Below are 21,670 nucleotides of genomic sequence, written 5' to 3' on the forward strand. Positions count from 1 at the left end.
GCGGTTGTTATCCCACTTTCGTTTCCCATTATCAGCCTTCTTGACAACCTCCTCACTAGTTTCAACAACTGTAGTCTTGCTTCTTCTCAACACCTTGTCATTAAGTTTGTGGGCCATAGACATAGCCGCCTCAATAGTCTGGGGTTCACTAGACTCAACCCCGTGTTCAATCTTCTCGGACAAATCATCAATGTAAGCCTCAATTTTGCGGTCCTCATATGCATAAACCCTAGGACACAGCAGAGTTAACTCGAAAAACCTTCGTTCATAGGCATCTAACTCGGTGCCATGCATTTTCAAATTCTTGAGCTCAACCTCTAGCTTCTTAAGCTCACCCCGAGGTCTATAGCGGGTGATCAATCTTTACTTAAAATCATTCCAGGCCAAACCATAAGCTACATCGTTCCCCAAACTACTAACCAGATTGTTCCACCATGTCAAGGCACTATCCTTGAGAGTGCAACTAGCAAAACTAACTTTGTCCTCTTCACAGACCCGACTGACCCTGAAAATAGATTCAATCTTCTCGAACCATCGAGTGAGCCCTATTGGTCCTTCCGTACCACTGAATTCTTGGGGTCGACCAGCCATAAAAGTTTTGTGGGAGCATCTCACCAGGTTGTTGTTGTTGTCGTTAACATTAGCATTTGCTGCCATAGCAGCAGCAATTCCTTCATTGATCAGGCGTTGCATATGCGCTTCAGTGGACTCTCTTGGAGGCATGATCTTCAAAATAGAATAACACATCCGTTAGTACCAAGAATAATACTAGTGTCATAAAGGAATAGATCAAAACACGAAAAGACTAACCATTAAGATATTAGTCAACTAACACTATGAGTAATAACATGACAGTTATGATTGTTATAGAAATAACCATCACATGCATACATATTTTATGATAACATCATACAACATACATAGCACCTAACATACATGATCATATATTACGCATAATATAACATGCCAAGAGCCACAACATCAGAAATAAAACATGATAATGATAATAGATGTCATAAAAAAATAACCATCCATACATAATGAAAAATATCCCATAACAAAATCTTAATAAAATCCTCGGCAAAACGCCGTACATAACCTAAAATGTATGTATAAAAAGGACATTAAGTCTGATGAAATAGATAATCAATATGAATAATCACATCACATTCGCTTAGAGCGGGTGTGATAAGCTGGTCCAGCATGAGTCTCAGCAGGATCCTCATACTTACGCAACTTCCCTTTCACAACATCCAACTCTTCCTTCAACCCACGAACAGTGCTCTCGAGAGCCTTGAACTTAGCCTTAACTTCTCGATCACGCTTACAGTTCTCATCCTCAACTCTATGCTTGAAAGTGATAAAGTTACCCATGTCGGCACGGATCTCGTCCATAACTTCATTATGTGGCAAAGTGCGCAAACAATCACTAAGGGAGTTAATACGTGTCACCTCATTATAAGCCCGGTTCATATGAGTAATGGTAGAAAAATAGTAATGAACAGGATCATCGATCTCTGGTTGATTAGCACGACGTCTAGCAGGAGACGGTGGAGCAGGAGCAGCAACAGAGTTATCGCTCGAAGTCGACATCTGCAAACAGCAAAACCGCAAACCACATACCAAAAAGATATAAAAGCTAATATTCTAACTTATACGAAATGAAATGCATATTAATGCTATAGCAAAAAGGTCGGGCTGTAGACTAGACTCTAATGCACCCTAAAAACCACGGGTTGACCACATTAAGACCGCCTAGTTCCCTACAACCAACGCTCTGATACCACATGTGACGACCCCGTCAAAACACTTAACGGATCCGTCAGTTGGTCCCACAGCTTGATCGGACTTAAATGAATTAAATAAACAAAGTTGCATTCTGTTATTACAAATGTTTCCCAAAAAGGAAACAAACCAAAATAAGTAGTTTTAAAACAACCAACCATAGTAATAAACCAAAAGTTGACACAAAACCTTGCCAACAACCCACAAGTTTAAATTATCCAAAAATAGAATGCCAACTTAAGTTTCATAAATTGTTTCAATAAAATCTGCCCAAATGCATGCAGACTCTTCTAAAGATAGCGGAAGCATCATATAACTCAAGTACCTGTGAAAACATGCAAGTAAACTGTCAACACAAAGGTTGAGTGAATTATAGGTTTAAATAAATAAGTAAACTTTAGACCACAAGATTTAAAATGTTATAAAACATTAAACATTATTCCATTATCAATGAGCCACCTGGTAACCACTTAACCCTTTATTTACCCTTGCCAAACACAATAAAAATATACACTTGGACAGTGTATCTACAATAAATTACGAAGTACTAAACATTCCGATTATAAATTGCTAGCGCGACTAGCTCAAAATGGGGTTGTCAAACCCGATAGATCTATCCGTAGGATTCGCGTTCACCGGTAGAAAGCAATGATTACAGTTACCAGACTAGAGAATATTTTTTTCCAACTCACAATGAATAATTAAATTTAACTGTTACTTGTGTCTAACCGTAAATAAAAATGCATGTAATCACATCCCAAAAATATACTTTGAAAAGTACGTAAAAACGGGACTATAACTCACCTTAAAAGCAACTGAAGAAACCACACAAACAAGCGAACAGCAAATAGAATAAAGTGATCAGGAATGATCACAACGCCGACCTATAAATAAAGCAGGTCGATATAAATAACTAACTTAGGTCAAGTCTTAGTATGATAGCTATTGTACATGTTGCAAGTAGACATAGAACAATACTCGGCAAGCATCGGTTTGACTGGAGCAGCGTACGGACACATACTTTCTATTTTTAGAAAGTTTCTATTTTTAGTAGGTTTCCATTTTTGGAAAGTTTCTATTTTTGGAAAGTTTCTATTTTTGGAAAGTTTCTATTTTAGGAAAGTTTCTATTTTTGGAAAGTTTCCAAATTTAGAAAGTTCTATTTTTAGAAAGTTTTTAAGTTAGGAAAGTTTCCTTATTTAGAAAGTCAACAAAAGTCAACTGAAAGTCAAAGTTAACCGAAAGTCAACTCAAAAGTCAAACTTGGTCAAACATAGTCAACGTTACTTTGAAAAGTGTAAGTTATAATAATAACATAAGTTATAATATTTATTAAAGTTAAAAGTGTATAATCATGTCATAACATAAGTTTAATTAAATAAAATGAATTATTAAAGTTAATATAAGTTGAAATGATATAATTAATATAACATAAGTAGTTAATTAATCAATTAAATATTAGTCATAATATAAATATTATTAATTAATAATAAATTTTAAATCATATCACAAGTATTATTAATTAATAATGAATTATTAATCATATCATAAGTTTCTAAATATAATTATTAAATCATAAGTATTCAATAATTAAATCATAATTAAATAATAATTAAGTCTTATAATAATTAAATAATTATTTAATATTTATTATAAGTCTTATAATAATATTCTTATAAAATAAATTTAATACTTATCATAAGTATTTTCCATTAATAATAAAAGTGTTATTAATCATAAGTTAAATTAAAATGTTAATTAAATCATAAATAATAATTAAATGATATAATAAATATTCATATCATAAGTCTTAAATAATAATAATTACTTCTTTTATCATAAGTAATTAATTAATAATGAGTTTCATTATTTTTATCATAAGTTTTAGAATTAATCATAAGTTTTAATTTAAAAGTTCATCGGGTCGTATCATGAGCCCCGGGTGTCGATTTCTGGCGAACCTTATATGCATCTCCGCCTATTCAAACCACTCGACACAATGGTGCACTCAAGAACACACCAAGAACAGTCCACAAGTCATGGTAATTGTGATGACCTGGAGATTTCCAACCAAATTTAAACTTAATCTTATATGATTTAGACACGATAAGCAAAGTCTGTAACATTGAAGTCTCAAAAACTTTAAACTGTGTTCATGTATACATTTGACCTTTGACTAATTCCGACGATTCACGAACAATTGTTTGTAAATAAACATATGTGTATATATATATATATATATATATATATATATATATATATATATATATATATATATATATATATATATATATATATATATATATAAATGTATGTGTTAAAAAATAATAAAAGATAATTGAATTGTTAAAAGTAAAAAAAATGTAAAATAATATATACAAATAAGAAGATTATTTATAGATATATATGAATCCTATACATAACTTTTATAGTACATTGATATAACTGACGGATCAAAGGTTTAGGTTGTTATCGGGTTAGCGGGACGTCGTGAGTTCAAACCCAGACTTGGGCAATATTGTTTTAGGACTACTTCTTTGAGGTAGTTTACTTATTACTCTTTATTATTATTATTATTATTATTATTATTATTATTATTATTATTATTATTATTATTATTATTATTATTATTATTATTATTATTATTATTATTATTATTATTATTGATAGATTATTTATTATTATGAAAAAAAATTAAATCATAACTATTAGTATTATCATTAAACGTTATTAGTATTAACATTACAAACATTATTATTATTAGTACTATCTTTATCATTAATAATAAAATTATCATTATTATTATTATTAGAATTACCATAATTTTTATCATAATTAGTATTATTTTTACCATTATTATTAATATTACTATTAATATATCAAATGTAGATGTTCTATATAAAAATATATTTATGACATAAAACCTAATCATATTAATACTTTTGTAATAAATGTTAATTATCGATACAAAGATAAATATATCTAATTAAGTTATTAATAAAACACCTGATATAAAATGACAAATAAAATCACTAATAATATATATATATATATATATATATATATATATATATATATATATATATATATATATATATATATATATATATTTGTTTGATTACCATTACATGTATTAATATACATGATTGAATAATAGGTTCGTGAATCCAAGGCCAACCCTGCATTGTTCTGTTGTTCAATATAGTCATATGTATTTTTACTACAAAATACATTAGGTGAGTTTCATTTACTCCCTTTTCACTCATTACATTTTTGGGCTGAGAATACATGAAAATATTTTATTAACTGTTTTACAATAATTATATGCGTGAGTTTCATTTACTCCCTTTTCACTCATTACATTTTTGGGCTGAGAATACATGCAAATGTTTTATTAACTGTTTTACAATAATTATATGCGTGAGTTTCATTTACTCCCTTTTCACTCATTACATTTTTGGGCTGAGAATACATGCAAATGTTTTATTAACTGTTTTACAATAATTATATGCGTGAGTTTCATTTACTCCCTTTTCACTCATTACATTTTTGGGCTGAGAATACATGCAAATGTTTTATTAACTATTTTACAATAATTATATGCGTGAGTTTCATTTACTCCCTTTTCACTCATTACATTTTTGGGCTGAGAATACATGCAAATGTTTTATTAACTGTTTTACAATATTTATATGCGTGAGTTCATTTGCTCCCTTTTACTCTTTACATTTTTGGGCTGAGGATACATGCAAATGCTTTATTAACTGTTTTACAATATTTATATGCGTGAGTTCATTTAATCCCTTTTACTCTTTACATTTTTGGGGTGAGAATACATGCAAATGCTTTATTAAATGTTTTACAATATTTATATGCGTGAGTTTCATTAATCCCTTTAAATGCTTTTGCAATATATATTTTTTTGGGACTGAGAATACATGTGCTGTTTTTTTTATAAATGTTTTTACGAAATAGACACAAGTAATCGAAACTACATTATATGGTTGAATGATCGAAATCGAATATGCCCCTTTTTATTAAGTCTGGTAATCTAAGAATTAGGGAACAGACACCCTAATTGACTCGAACTCTAAAGATAGATCTATCGGGTCCAACAAGCCCCATCCAAAGTACCGGATGCTTTAGTACTTCGAAATTTATATCATGTCCGAAGGAGGATCCCGGAATGATGAGGATATTCTAATATGCATATTGTGAATGTCGGTTACTAGGTGTTCAATCCATATGAATGATATTTTTGTCTCTATGCATGGGACGTATGTTTATGAGAAATGGAAATATGAAATTTTGTGGTCTATTAAAATGATGGAAATGATTATTTATGTTAAACTAATGAACTCACCAACCTTTTGGTTGACACTTTAAAGCATGTTTATTCTCAGGTATGAAAGAAATCTTCCGCTGTGCATTTGCTCATTTTAAAGATATTACTTGGAGTCATTCATGGCATATTTCAAAAGACGTTGCATTCGAGTCGTTGAGTTCATCAAGATTATTATTAAGTCAATTATAGTTAGATATATTATGAAATGGTATGCATGCCGTCAATTTTTGATGTAATGAAAGATTGTCTTTTCAAAACGAATATAATGTTTGTAAAATGTATCATATACAGGTCAAGTACCTCGCGATGTAATCAACTGTTGTGAATCGTTTATAATCGATATGGACTTCGTCCGGATGGATTAGGACGGGACTTCACAGTTGGTATCAGAGCGGTGGTCTTAGCGAACCAGGTCTTGCATTAGTGTGTCTGACTGATAGTTGTTTAGATGCATTAGTGAGTCTGGACTTCGACCGTGTCTGCATGTCAAAAGTTTTGTTATCATTTAGTGTCAAAAATTAATTGCTTATCATCCTTAAAGTCTAGACACATCTTACTGCCTATATTGCCTAGATAGTGTATAGACAAAACTCATATCTTAGCATATCTGCTAATTCATATCTTAGCGTATTTGTTACTGTTACCTTTGCCTGATAGCTTCCGTAGATTCCTCCGTAACTTATGGGATTTTAGTATTATATATACATATGTAAATTATGTATTGCAGGGTACTAATCTACATCCTATAATCTATTTCTTATCGAAGATCTTTCATCTGATCGTACGAAATGGAATTCACCACTAGTTCAAGTTCTTTGAAACCCGACATCTATTCCGACATGGATGTTCACCTAAGCTCCGGAAGCAGCGTCACCAGAATGAATCAACCAATCAGCCATCCCCAATTCACCTGATAGGTTCGTAGTTGACTTAATCAATGGAGACGCGAAGAAGGCGATCCTTTTCACCAACCGAATTCATCCCTTGGTAAAGAACCTGAAGCACTTACCAGTGAACCAATTCGAAACACCATTTTCACCCTCACTCCAGAGTATCTCATCGTGATTATATTATATTTCATATTCTAAACCTTATTCATCCGCTTGTTCAAACCGCCAATTATTTCGGAGTAATAGAAGAAGTCAACGAGCTTCGCGTTCGAGTAATAGCTTTGGAAAATATGGTGCAAAACTTGCCAGCTTCAGCAACATCACCGGCACCAATAGTACTACCAACAACACAAGCCTCAACATTTTGATCTGTACCTCGAGCATAATCATCATTCTACATGACGTCCTACTTTATTTATCTTCGTTCGACAAGATAATTATGTAATCTCTGATGTTTTAGAGATTATGTACTCTAGTTCTAATCAAAAATCATATGAGTTTAATATCATATTAATTCACTAAATCCACAATTACATCTAATGAAAATATATATGTAAGTATATTTTCATAAAGATTGTAATTGAAAATTCTTTTGTACAAACTGTTAATGGTGAAAATATTTTAACGGGTAGGTAATACCCGAGGAAATATTTAGTTTTCACATTAAAAATTACACTGTACATTATTCAATTCAGATTTAGCGGTCAATAGTAACACTGCCCAAATCCGCATATATACGTATCCGTTCACCAAAGAACAACTATCTTCATTCAAATTTAATTTCATATTCGGATTTTGACCGATCAAAATCCAGGTCAAGATTTAACAGAAGACATCACTTTTAGATTCCTACAACTTTCAAAGCTATACTTTGAATTTAAAACTGTGACACACCCATTGGCGTGTTATTACCGAAAATAACTTTACAATACCTTTCCAAAATTAGTCAATTTTGTCACAGCTCCAACAAATCAACTTCGACTTTCGATCGAGATTAGCCTTATTATAGCTTTGATATATAAGTTTGCCACTTGATTTCATCCTAAACAATCATTCATATCTTGACGGTTACCATCAGCGTTTAATCATCTAAAAACACAAATTCTCTTGAAACCACCTCAGATTGATAACCGATGATTCATACATGGCTGCATTAAATACAGAAGAAACATCAAAGTTGTAGATAGTCTAAATGGCCAAGAGTTTGATAATAAATAATGGAGTGTTGGGAACGCTCGATAGAAAATATGGTACTGAAAAACGGATTGAACAAACCATGAAAGAGACCAAGGACAAATACAAGGACCAAACTCTATATTCAAAGAATCCATGTAATTCTGGATTCGATGAAATCTTTAGAGAATATCTTGCTCCGTACCCATGTCAAATGTTGTGGAAAATCTTTCTTCATCAACCTTCGATCTTAGAAATTCTGAAAATATCATCATAAATATCTTCGATATTTCTGAGGATATTTTCATAACTTTTCTTATCCGAAATTAGTTATCTCTTCGTGCTATCCATATTACACCATAAAGAAAACTGTTTTAGTTTCTCTATTCAAGTTTTAAATTATGAATGAATTCCGGAGAAGTGTTGGAAATTGAAGCATGAGTTAGTATAATATAATGCGCTTGGCCAACGTGATTATATTACAGTCAGTCATGCTGAGTTTCTAATGGAACGTGATGATTTACAGTAGATCATACCATTATCATGTGCCATGTTACAAAACTCCTTCATTCTACTTAACTTCGGAACATATCAAGAAAATGTATTCTTGATGGTTCTATCTTCCGTGATGTTGATAAATTTGAAAATCAAATCGTGCTATCACGTTCTTTCCTGCTTAAAACATTATAATCATTCGAAACTCTATATCTACAAATTCTGGACCATTATTTGCTTAACTTGAAGTCGGGAAGAGAAAACAAAAGTATAGAGCTTTGAAATATAAGGGAGAATATAAAGCCCGATAACAACACATAAATTACAAACCGTGTATATCAATGTTTATCGCAATATAAAGACACGGGAGAATTAAAAACACTATAACACCAAGGGTGAAGTAGAAGAAAGCAGATTCCTCTGGTGGAAGTTGGAAAAGGAGAATGATTATTGCAATAGTAAGGATGAGGACAAGGATCAGAACTGGATTAAGCATTTTCACAATCGTTTGGATGTATGAACTAAGAAAGAAAGAAAAGGAATGATGAAAATAATGGAACGGAAGAAGATCATTTATAGCAAAAATACCAGACAAAGCAATTGAGACAGATCATCTCATTAAATTAAAGAGATCTTAATTTCCTTATTCGCCGAAAAATCAAATCTTTTAGATTTCGAAAATTTTCTTTAAATCCCTTGAATTCCGGAATTCAACAATGACTACATCAAAAGTCAAGATGAATCTTTATATCTCATTTCACTCTTTTGTAATAGCTTCACTCGTACACTTCGCGTAATCGAATTGCTTTATCCATATTTCGCAATAATGATAAAACCCTATGTATCAACTCATATGTGTCATGAAAACATTTTTATTGTTAGCCATGACCACCTCACTCAAATTTCGGGACGAAATTTCTTTAACGGGTAGGTACTGTGATGACCCGGAGATTTCCAACCAAATTTAAACTTAATCTTATATGATTTAGACACGATAAGCAAAGTCTGTAACATTGAAGTCTCAAAAACTTTAAACTGTGTTCATGTATACATTTGACCTTTGACTAATTCCGACGATTCACGAACAATTGTTTGTAAATAAACATATGTATATATATATATATATATATATATATATATATATATATATATATATATATATATATATATATATATATATAAATGTATGTGTTAAAAAAATAATAAAAGATAATTGAATTGTTAAAAGTAAAAAAAAAATGTAAAATAATATATACAAATAAGAAGATTATTTATAGATATATATGAATCCTATACATAACTTTTATAGTACATTGATATAACTGACGGATCAAAGGTTTAGGTTGTTATCGGGTTAGCGGGACGTCGTGAGTTCAAACCCGGACTTGGGCAATATTTTTTTAGGACTACTTCTTTGAGGTAGTTTACTTATTACTCTTTATTATTATTATTATTATTATTATTATTATTATTATTATTATTATTATTATTATTATTATTATTATTATTATTATTATTATTATTATTATTGATAGATTATTTATTATTATGAAAAAAAATTAAATCATAACTATTAGTATTATCATTAAACGTTATTAGTATTAACATTACAAACATTATTATTATTAGTACTATCTTTATCATTAATAATAAAATTATCATTATTATTATTATTAGAATTACCATAATTTTTATCATAATTAGTATTATTTTTACCATTATTATTAATATTACTATTAATATATCAAATGTAGATGTTCTATATAAAAATATATTTATGACATAAAACCTAATCATATTAATACTTTTGTTATAAATGTTAATTATCGATACAAAGATAAATATATCTAATTAAGTTATTAATAAAACACATGATATAAAATGACAAATAAAATCACTAATAATATATATATATATATATATATATATATATATATATATATATATATATATATATATATATATATATATTGTTCGATTACCATTACATGTATTAATATACATGATTGAATAATAGGTTCGTGAATCCAAGGCCAACCCTGCATTGTTCTGTTGTTCAATATAGTCATATGTATTTTTACTACAAAATACATTAGGTGAGTTTCATTTACTCCCTTTTCACTCATTACATTTTTGGGCTGAGAATACATGCAAATGTTTTATTAACTGTTTTACAATAATTATATGCGTGAGTTTCATTTACTCCCTTTTCACTCATTACATTTTTGGGCTGAGAATACATGCAAATGTTTTATTAACTGTTTTACAATAATTATATGCGTGAGTTTCATTTACTCCCTTTTCACTCATTACATTTTTGGGCTGAGAATACATGCAAATGTTTTATTAACTGTTTTACAATAATTATATGCGTGAGTTTCATTTACTCCCTTTTCACTCATTACATTTTTGGGCTGAGAATACATGCAAATGTTTTATTAACTGTTTTACAATAATTATATGAGTGAGTTTCATTTACTCCCTTTTCACTCATTACATTTTTGGGCTGAGAATACATGCAAATGTTTTATTAACTGTTTTACAATATTTATATGCATGAGTTCATTTGCTCCCTTTTACTCTTTACATTTTTTGGCTGAGGATACATGCAAATGCTTTATTAACTGTTTTACAATATTTATATGCGTGAGTTCATTTAATCCCTTTTACTCTTTACATTTTTGGGCTGAGAATACATGCAAATGCTTTATTAACTGTTTTACAATATTTATATGCGTGAGTTTCATTAATCCCTTTTTAAATGCTTTTGCAATATATATTTTTTTGGGACTGAGAATACATGTGCTGTTTTTTTAATAAATGTTTTACGAAATAGACACAAGTAATCGAAACTACATTATATGGTTGAATGATCGAAATCGAATATGCACCTTTTTATTAAGTCCGGTAATCTAAGAATTAGGGAACAGACACCCTAATTGACGCGAACTCTAAAGATAGATCTATCGGGTCCAACAAGCCCCATCCAAAGTACTGGATGCTTTGGTACTTCAAAATTTATATCATGTCCGAAGGAGGATCCCGGAATGATGAGGATATTCTAATATGCATATTGTGAATGTCGGTTACCAGGTGTTCAATCCATATGAATGATATTTTTATCTCTATGCATGGGACGTATGTTTATGAGAAATGGAAATATGAAATTTTGTGGTCTATTAAAATGATGGAAATGATTATTTATGTTAAACTAATGAACTCACCAACCTTTTGGTTGACACTTTAAAGCATGTTTATTCTCAGGTATGAAAGAAATCTTCCGCTGTGCATTTGCTCATTTTAAAGATATTACTTGGAGTCATTCATGGCATATTTCAAAAGACGTTGCATTCGAGTAGTTGAGTTCATCAAGATTATTATTAAGTCAATTATATTTAGATATATTATGAAATGGTATGCATGCCGTCAATTTTTGATGTAATGAAAGATTGTCTTTTCAAAACGAATATAATGTTTGTAAAATGTATCATATAGAGGTCAAGTACCTCGCGATGTAATCAACTGTTGTGAATCGTTTATAATCGATATGGACTTCGTCCGGATGGATTAGGACGGGTCTTCACAGTAATCAGCCATGACACCACTTGGGCCTTCAATTTTCTCAAAACCGTGTTTTAGTCGTAACGGGTGAACCGTGGCTTGGATTTAGGTGACCCGAACATGAAAGTTCATCCCACCATCAGTCCTAACACACTAACATACCCTAAAGACACCAAGGAAGGTCACAAAGTTGGACCAAACCTGTTTCATGTCAATCCACATTTCAATTTTAACAAAATAGTAATTTGATCATAACTAGGGCTCCGGGAATCGAAACGACATGAATCCGGAGTCTAAAATTAATATCTTGATGAGAGGAACTCATTTATGGACTTTATTTTAACATTTATCTCAGTCACAAACCCAGAATACACGAAAATAGCTGCTGTCCAGAATTTAACAAACCGAAAACATGCAATTATGAGTACATCTATGCATACAAACATTATGAGAAACGTTTTATGTAATAGCGTAGAGAAGAACGAGAGGAACGCGTTGGTACTAATCACTCCTTGATCCAAGCTTTAATTTTAGATGATGATGGTGATATAGGTGATGGTTGGCGACGGCACAAGCAAAGGGGAAGAGAGAAAAAGAGAGCAAAATTGTATTTTTAGGTTTAGGCTTCAAGTTTTGTGAAATAAAACAAAAATAAGAAAAATGGAAAAGCAAGGGAGATCCCCCCTCCCTATTTCGGCCGATGGGTGGGTTGTGGGGTGGGCCCCATGGCCCAAATTTGTTAAATGATTATTTCCTGTTGGCCCGAAAGCCCGAACGAGTCCCGAAACGCGAAAACGCACTTACGCGATTAAAAATCCGGAAAGATAATAACTACGTGACGAAAAAATAAATATAAATACACTATATAATAATATGATCTTAAAATATCATATTTAAAATATTTAGGATTTAAACGTCCCAAAAACTCGACCGTTGGTTTGAAAACTAAAAAGATTCGCCGGATGGAAATCCGCGAGACGTAGAAACGTATAAATTAAAATATGAATACAAATATTCACATAACACATAATAATTAATATATATATATATATATATATATATATATATATATATATTATTACAAAAATAATAATATAGGTCATAGAAATGACGTGGCACACTAACAGTTAACGGTCGTTAAATAATTAACGGAAAAGATAAAGGAAAAAGTAGGGTCGTGACAGCAGTAATGCTGGAGTTAGCTATACAGGGTTGAGGTTGATTCTCAAATAATATATATAATTGGAGTTGTGATTGAGTCTGAGACATATACACGGGTCACGATACGTATTAATTAATTTGAATATTATATATAAAATATATATGATTTATTGGACTGTTAACTGTGGACTATCGACTGTGGACTGCCAACATTGGACAATTAAAATGAATTAAAAGATTGATTATAACATATGAAACTAAACAATTCTTCAAGTTTGCCACTTGATTTCATCTTAAACCTCATTTGTATCTTGACGATTACAATCTGCATTCAAACCTTTCATGATTCTTGAAAACATCTCAATCTAGAGGATGAACCAACAGCACTTCATCTACGAGAAGAAAGATTTATGCATATAGTTATGAACCTAAAACCACTCGAAACCTGATTAAACGTTTAACACGTAGCTGTGCTAATTCCTTCATTACCCAAAATAACTTGGTAATTCCTTTCAAAATAGCAAATTTTGTCACAGCTTCAACAAATCACCATCGAATTTTCGTTCGAAACAATCTTATTATAACTTTGATATATATGCGTGTTGTTTATTGTTACCGGGGAACCTTTTATATTCCACCATATTACCATCAGCGTTTAATCATCTAAAAACACAATTCTCTTGAAACCACCTCGGATTGATAACCGATTGATTCAGATATGGTAGAATTAAATGCAGAAGAAACAGAAAAATTGTAGATGGCCTAAAGGGCCAAAAGTTTGATGATAAAGAAGGGAGTGTTAGTAACGCTCGATAGAAAATTTGGTACTGAAAAACAGATTGAACAAACCATAAAGGAGACCAAGGCCAAATACAAGGACCATAACATATATTCAAAGAATTCAGGTAATTCTGGATCCGATGAAACCTTTAATGAATATCTTGCTCCGTACTCATGTTAAAATCTTGCGAAAAATCTTTCTTCATCAATCATCGAACTTAGAAATTCCAAAATATCATCATAATTATCTTCTATATTTTTGAAGATATTTTCATAACTATTCTTATATGAAATCATTAATCTCTTCGCGCTATCAGTGTAACATCATATAAGAAACTGTTAGTTTCTATATTCTGTAAACTTTCGAGTTTAAACTATGAATATTTTTGAAGTAGTGTTGGAAATTGATGCATGAATTAGTATAATATAATGACACTTGATCAACGTGATTATATTACAGTAAGTCATGCTGAGTTTCTAGTGAAACATGATGATTCACAGACCCTAACATCATTATGTGTCAGGTACATGACTCTTACATTCTATCTAATATATAAACATATCAAGAACAAAATTTCTTGATAGTTCTATCTTTTCTCTTGAATTCTGGTAATTTGACCATTCAAGATCGTGCTATTACAATTTCTCTCTTAAAACGTTAGCTATGTTCATTTCGAATTTCATATCTATGAATTCTGGACCATTATTAGCTTGACTTAAAATCAGGAGGAGAAAACAAAAGGATGGAACTCCAAATATAAAGGAAATGAAGGGGGTGGATTTATAGTGAAATATCTAACTGAGTAATCGAGGCAGATCACCGTATTTAATTATAGAGATCTTAATTTCCTTACTCGCCGAAGAATCAAATCTTTTAGATTTCGAAGATTTTCACTAAATCCCTTAAATTCCGAAAATCAACTATGACTACTGTAGTGACCCGAACTTTTTCATGTTTATATATATTAACTGAGATTGATATTTACATGATTAAATGTTTCCAACATGTTAAGCAATCAAACTTGTTAAGACTTGATTTATTAAAATATGTTTCATATAGACAATTGACCACCCAAGTTGACCGGTGATTCACGAACGTTAAAACTTGTAAAAACTATATGATGACATATATATGGATATATATATAGTTAACATGATACTATGATAAGTAAACATATCATTAAGTATATTAACAATGAACTACATATGTAAAAACAAGACTACTAACTTAATGATTTTTAAACGAGACATATATGTAACGATTATCGTTGTAAAGACATTTAATGTATATATATCATATTAAGAGATATTCATACATGATAATATCATGATAATATAATAATTTAAAATCTCATTTGATATTATAAACATTGGGTTAACAACATTTAACAAGATCGTTAACCTAAAGGTTTCAAAACAACACTTACATGTAACGACTAACGATGACTTAACGACTCAGTTAAAATGTATATACATGTAGTGTTTTAATATGTATTTATACACTTTTGAAAGACTTCAATACACTTATCAAAATACTTCTACTTAACAAAAATTCTTACAATTACATCCTCGTTCAGTTTCATCAACAATTCTACTCGTATGCACCCGTATTCGTACTCGTACAATACACAGCTTTTATATGTATGTACTATTAGTATATACACTCCAATGATCAGCTCTTAGCAGCCCATGTGAGTCACCTAACACATGTGGGAACCATCATTTGGCAACTAGCATGAAATATCTCATAAAATTACAAAAATATGAGTAATCATTCATGACTTATTTACATGAAAACAAAATTACATATCCTTTATATCTAATCCATACACCAATGACCAAAAACACCTACAAACACTTTCATTCTTCAATTTTCTTCATCTAATTAATCTCTCTCAAGTTCTATCTTCAAGTTCTAAGTGTTCTTCATAAATTCCAAAAGTTCTAGTTTCATAAAATCAAGAATACTTTCAAGTTTGCTAGCTCACTTCCAATCTTGTAAGGTGATCATTCAACCTCAAGAAATCTTTGTTTCTTACAGTAGGTTATCATTCTAATACAAGGTAATAATCATATTCAAACTTTGGTTCAATTTCTATAACTATAACAATCTTATTTCAAGTGATGATCTTACTTGAACTTGTTTTCGTGTCATGATTCTGCTTCAAGAACTTCGAGCCCTCCAAGGATCCGTTGAAGCTAGATCCATTTTTCTCTTTTCCAGTAGGTTTATCCAAGGAACTTAAGGTAATAATGATGTTCATAACATCATTCGATTCATACATATAAAGCTATCTTATTCGAAGGTTTAAACTTGTAATCACTAGAACATAGTTTAGTTAATTTTCTAAACTTGTTCGCAAACAAAAGTTAATCCTTATAACTTGACTTTTAAAATCAACTAAACACATGTTCTATATCTATATGATATGATAACTTAATGATTTAAAACCTGGAAACACGAAAAACACCGTAAAACCGGATTTACGCCGTCATAGTAACACCGCGGGCTGTTTTGGGTTAGTTAATTAAAAACAATGATAAACTTTGATTTAAAAGTTTTTATTCTGAGAAAATGATTTTTATTATTAACATGAAACTATATCTAAAAATTATGGTTAAACTCAAAGTGGAAGTATGTTTTCTAAAATGGTCATCTAGACGTCGTTCTTTCGACTGAAATGACTACCTTTACAAAAATGACTTGTAACTTATTTTTCCGACTATAAACCTATACTTTTTCTGTTTAGATTCATAAAATAGAGTTCAATATGAAACCATAGCAATTTTATTCACTCAAAACGGATTTAAAATGAAGAAGTTATGGGTAAAACAAGATTGGATAATTTTTCTCATTTTAGCTACGTGAAAATTGGTAACAAATCTATTCCAACCATAACTTAATCAACTTGTATTGTATATTATGTAATCTTGAGATACCATAGACACGTATACAATGTTTCGACCTATCATGTCGACACATCTATATATATTTCGGAACAACCATAGACACTCTATATGTGAATGTTGGAGTTAGCTATACAGGGTTGAGGTTGATTCCAAAATATATATAGTTTGAGTTGTGATCAATACTGAGATACGTATACACTGGGTCGTGGATTGATTCAAGATAATATTTATCGATTTATTTCTGTACATCTAACTGTGGACAACTAGTTGTAGGTTACTAACGAGGACAGCTGACTTAATAAACTTAAAACATCAAAATATAGTAAAAGTGTTGTAAATATATTTTGAACATACTTTGATATATATGTATATATTGTTATAGGTTCGTGAATCAACCAGTGGCCAAGTCTTACTTCCCGACGAAGTAAAAATCTGTGAAAGTGAGTTATAGTCCCACTTTTAAAATCTAATATTTTTGGGATGAGAATACATGCAGGTTTTATAAATGATTTACAAAATAGACACAAGTACGTGAAACTACATTCTATGGTTGAATTATCGAAATCGAATATGCCCCTTTTTATTAAGTCTGGTAATCTAAGAATTAGGGAACAGACACCCTAATTGACGCGAATCCTAAAGATAGATCTATTGGGCCTAACAAACCCCATCCAAAGTACCGGATGCTTTAGTACTTCAAAATTTATATCATATCCGAAGGGTGTCCCGGAATGATGGGGATATTCATATATATGCATCTTGTTAATGTCGGTTACCAGGTGTTCACCATATGAATGAATTTTTATCTCTATGTATGGGATGTGTATTGAAATATGAAATCTTGTGGTCTATTGTTACGATTTGATATATATAGGTTAAACCTATAACTCACCAACATTTTTGTCGACGTTTAAAGCATGTTTATTTTCAGGTGAATATTAAGAGCTTCCGCTGTTGCATACTAAAATAAGGACAAGATTTGGAGTCCATGTTTGTATGATATTGTGTAAAAACTGCATTCAAGAAACTGATTTCGATGTAACATATTTGTATTGTAAACCATTATGTAATGGTCGTGTGTAAACAGGATATTTTAGATTATCATTATTTGATAATCTACGTAAAGCTTTTTAAACCTTTATTTATGAAATAAAGGTTATGGTTTGTTTTAAAAATGAATGCAGTCTTTGAAAAACGTCTCATATAGAGGTCAAAAACCTCGCAACGAAATCAATTAATATGGAACGTTTTTAATCAATAAGAACGGGACATTTCAACTACGTCACCGGTTAAGTCAAACCTACATTTACTCATCTCAACCTTTTGTGACAGCTTCACTCATACTCTTCGAGTAATTGAATTATTTTATCCATATTACTCTATGGTAATAAAACTCTACTTATCAACTCATATTCGTCATGAAAACATTTTTATTGTTAGCCATGATGACCACACTCAAATTTTGGGAAGAAATTTCTTTAACGGGTAGGTACTATGACGACCCAGAAATTTCAGACCAAATTTAAACTTTATCTTTATAAGATTTCGACACGATAAGCAAAGTCTGTAATGTTGAGTCTCAAAAATTTTGAAACTGTTTCAAATATTCAATTACCCTTCGACTGCTCTCGACGATTATTTGTAAATAGATACATATATATTTAAAATATATAAATTTGAAATATAAATTAAAATATTATATGACGTAATTGTTAGAATCAATAATGTAAAATAAAATAATATATAATAACTATTATTTAAAATATAACTATATATGTAAATAATGTATAATGAATATATATATATAGTTTTGAATTTATTTGTAAGCAACAATAACGTTCAATTGTCATTCGATCGATAATAAGTAAGTTAAAATCAAAATTATATTATTTTAAAATAAAATGTGATTCGAAAATGAGTTTTACAAATTATAGACTTATTAAAAATGTATTTAGGAACTATTTGTTGAATTTTAAAACTTTTTATATTTTACTTGGGGTTGGGAGTGAATAATTAATGTAATTTTTATTTAATATTTAATGACTGAATTTTATACCATAATGACCAAAATAAATAAATATAGTTAATTTAAAATTTTGGGATTTTTCTGGGACTTTTTATTCGCCACTGAGTGAACAACGGGACACGATATAATAGTCTGAATTAGTGTCGGTAGGTTAATGCCAATCAATATGGCTCGTAACTTCTTTGTGCACATTTTATTATTAGATTATAATATAATATTATTACTTTATTTTCATTATTGCATTATATGAGTTCATGCACCTCTAAATTCAACACCAATCAACTGTAACCCATCACCAATTCCCTGTATTTGTTGTTGGTCCACAAGATGAATTAGTTTTCAATTTTTCTTTTTACCTTACGAATTATATTATGCAAACTTTCCCATATATAAAATACTCTCTCTAAAATTTTATCAAGTACCACCTTCACCACTCTCTTTATTCTTTTGGCTGCCATTTGAGAACCTCAAACCATCTTGCTCGGACCATCTTGTTACCCAACATCTGTTTTCTAGTTCTCTGCGTGAACACACAAACACACTGCTTCTATTTTCGATCACTGCCATCATTAAACATCATCTTCAAAATCACCACCTGTATATTTTAATTGCTGCTATTTATTTTCGGCTCAAATCGAAACAACTTATCATCACCATATCTACTACCATGAAACTTATGAACACACACATACACTAACATATCACCACCATAACTATCAAGCCTCTAATGCTCAGTTTCTTTGTACTCTGTTTAAATTCCATCAATAACAACCCACCACCTACAACCCTCGAAACTTACTGCTATATTTTATTATTACTGCCACGTATGTTTCAGTATCAATCAAACACCACTAGGACCATCTTCATCATTCATCACCATACATCTTTTTGTTTGTTCTTCATAATCAACAACATCCATGCATCGATCACTCAAACCATCCTTCCATATTTTTCTTATCACTGCACATTGAAAAGAGAACATGATCGTTTACCAATTTCCAAACCAAAGCACAAGCTTATTTCTTGTTCCCTCTTAATCTCTAAAAGAAACCACCATCATCTTTGTGAATTACTACTACAATTTCATGTTCAAAACCCATCACCATTTTCATCTATGATAATTGACGAACACCAACCACCCACCTTCACACCCACCACGTTATTAGTTTCTTCAGTTAGGATCGTGAACCCATCAACACCACCACTATTGTGTTTCATCATTACTACTACAGTTTACTTCTGTTCCTCTTCGCTGTAAAATACGCCACAACCGCCAACAATTAAAACCAATCATCATTGTTTTTCTATTTAAGTTATGAATACCACAAACCCATCATCACCGAATAATAATGATGCTGCACTTTGTTTCTGTTTTCAATTTAAACCACTATCACCATGAAAATCCTCACCACTTTCATCACCTTAGACCACCAATTCAACACCATCATTAAACCCAATTGGGTTTCTCTTTTATTTTTCCTCTCGCAAAACCTTAGAGAATTACTATCACTTGTGTATCCGGCCTGTTTTGGTCGAATAAGATCAAACACCACCGCCACCCTTATTTTCTTCTCTCCCTCTCTCTCCTCTTTTTAATCGTAAACCACCTGCTACATTCGATAATTCCTGCTGCTATTTGTTCACGTTAAACTGCAATTGCTACAACAATATTTTAGTTACGTGGACCTATAACCGTTTTTGTTAATTGTGAAAGACATGCGTATTGTTTTATTCCACACGAACCCCACCAAATTATTATAAAGGTTAGTGGATATGTACGCTAGCTGGCAATAAACCCCACCATTCAATCCATCGATTTATTATTAAAGCTGATTACATTTGGACCTCAAAACCAATCGGACTTATACCTTGGCATGTGTTTGTTTATTTAGTTGGGCCGATGTGAATAGGATCCAAGCTACCATTAGAGCTGAAGCACAAATTCTTAGTTAGATATTAGGCTGACAGTGGAATTTGTATAATAACGATGAGGAGGAGCACCATTATAATTAGGAAGTGATGATGATTGGATTTTAATGATAATGATAATTAGACTAAGATCATAACAAGTACATGTTAATGACGATGATGGTTGTATGCATTTGAAGCCGGAGACGGACTTGATCTCAGTTAACAAAGTTTAACGATGATCATGAAATAATAATAAAGATGATAAGTGTACGATGATGATAACGGTATAATCGATGATGATACGGTTTAGTGTTGAAGATTATGATCAAGAAGTGGTTATGATAATGATGCAAAATTAATGATGATGATTATGATTCGTTAATGATATGTGAAATAACAATAATAATAAATATGGTTAAGGATGTTATAGTGTTAGCGGGACGTCGCAGGTTCAAACCCGGACTTGGGCATTTTTTTAGGACTACTCCTTTGAGGTAGTTACTCATCTATTCATTTATTAAAATTATCATCGTATTATTATTATTATTATTATTATTATTATTATTATTATTATTATTATTATTATTATTATTATTATTATTATTATTATCATTATTATTATTATTATTATTA

This window comes from Rutidosis leptorrhynchoides, chromosome 4 (assembly GCF_046630445.1).
Source record: "Rutidosis leptorrhynchoides isolate AG116_Rl617_1_P2 chromosome 4, CSIRO_AGI_Rlap_v1, whole genome shotgun sequence".
Taxonomy (NCBI): Eukaryota; Viridiplantae; Streptophyta; class Magnoliopsida; order Asterales; family Asteraceae; genus Rutidosis; species Rutidosis leptorrhynchoides.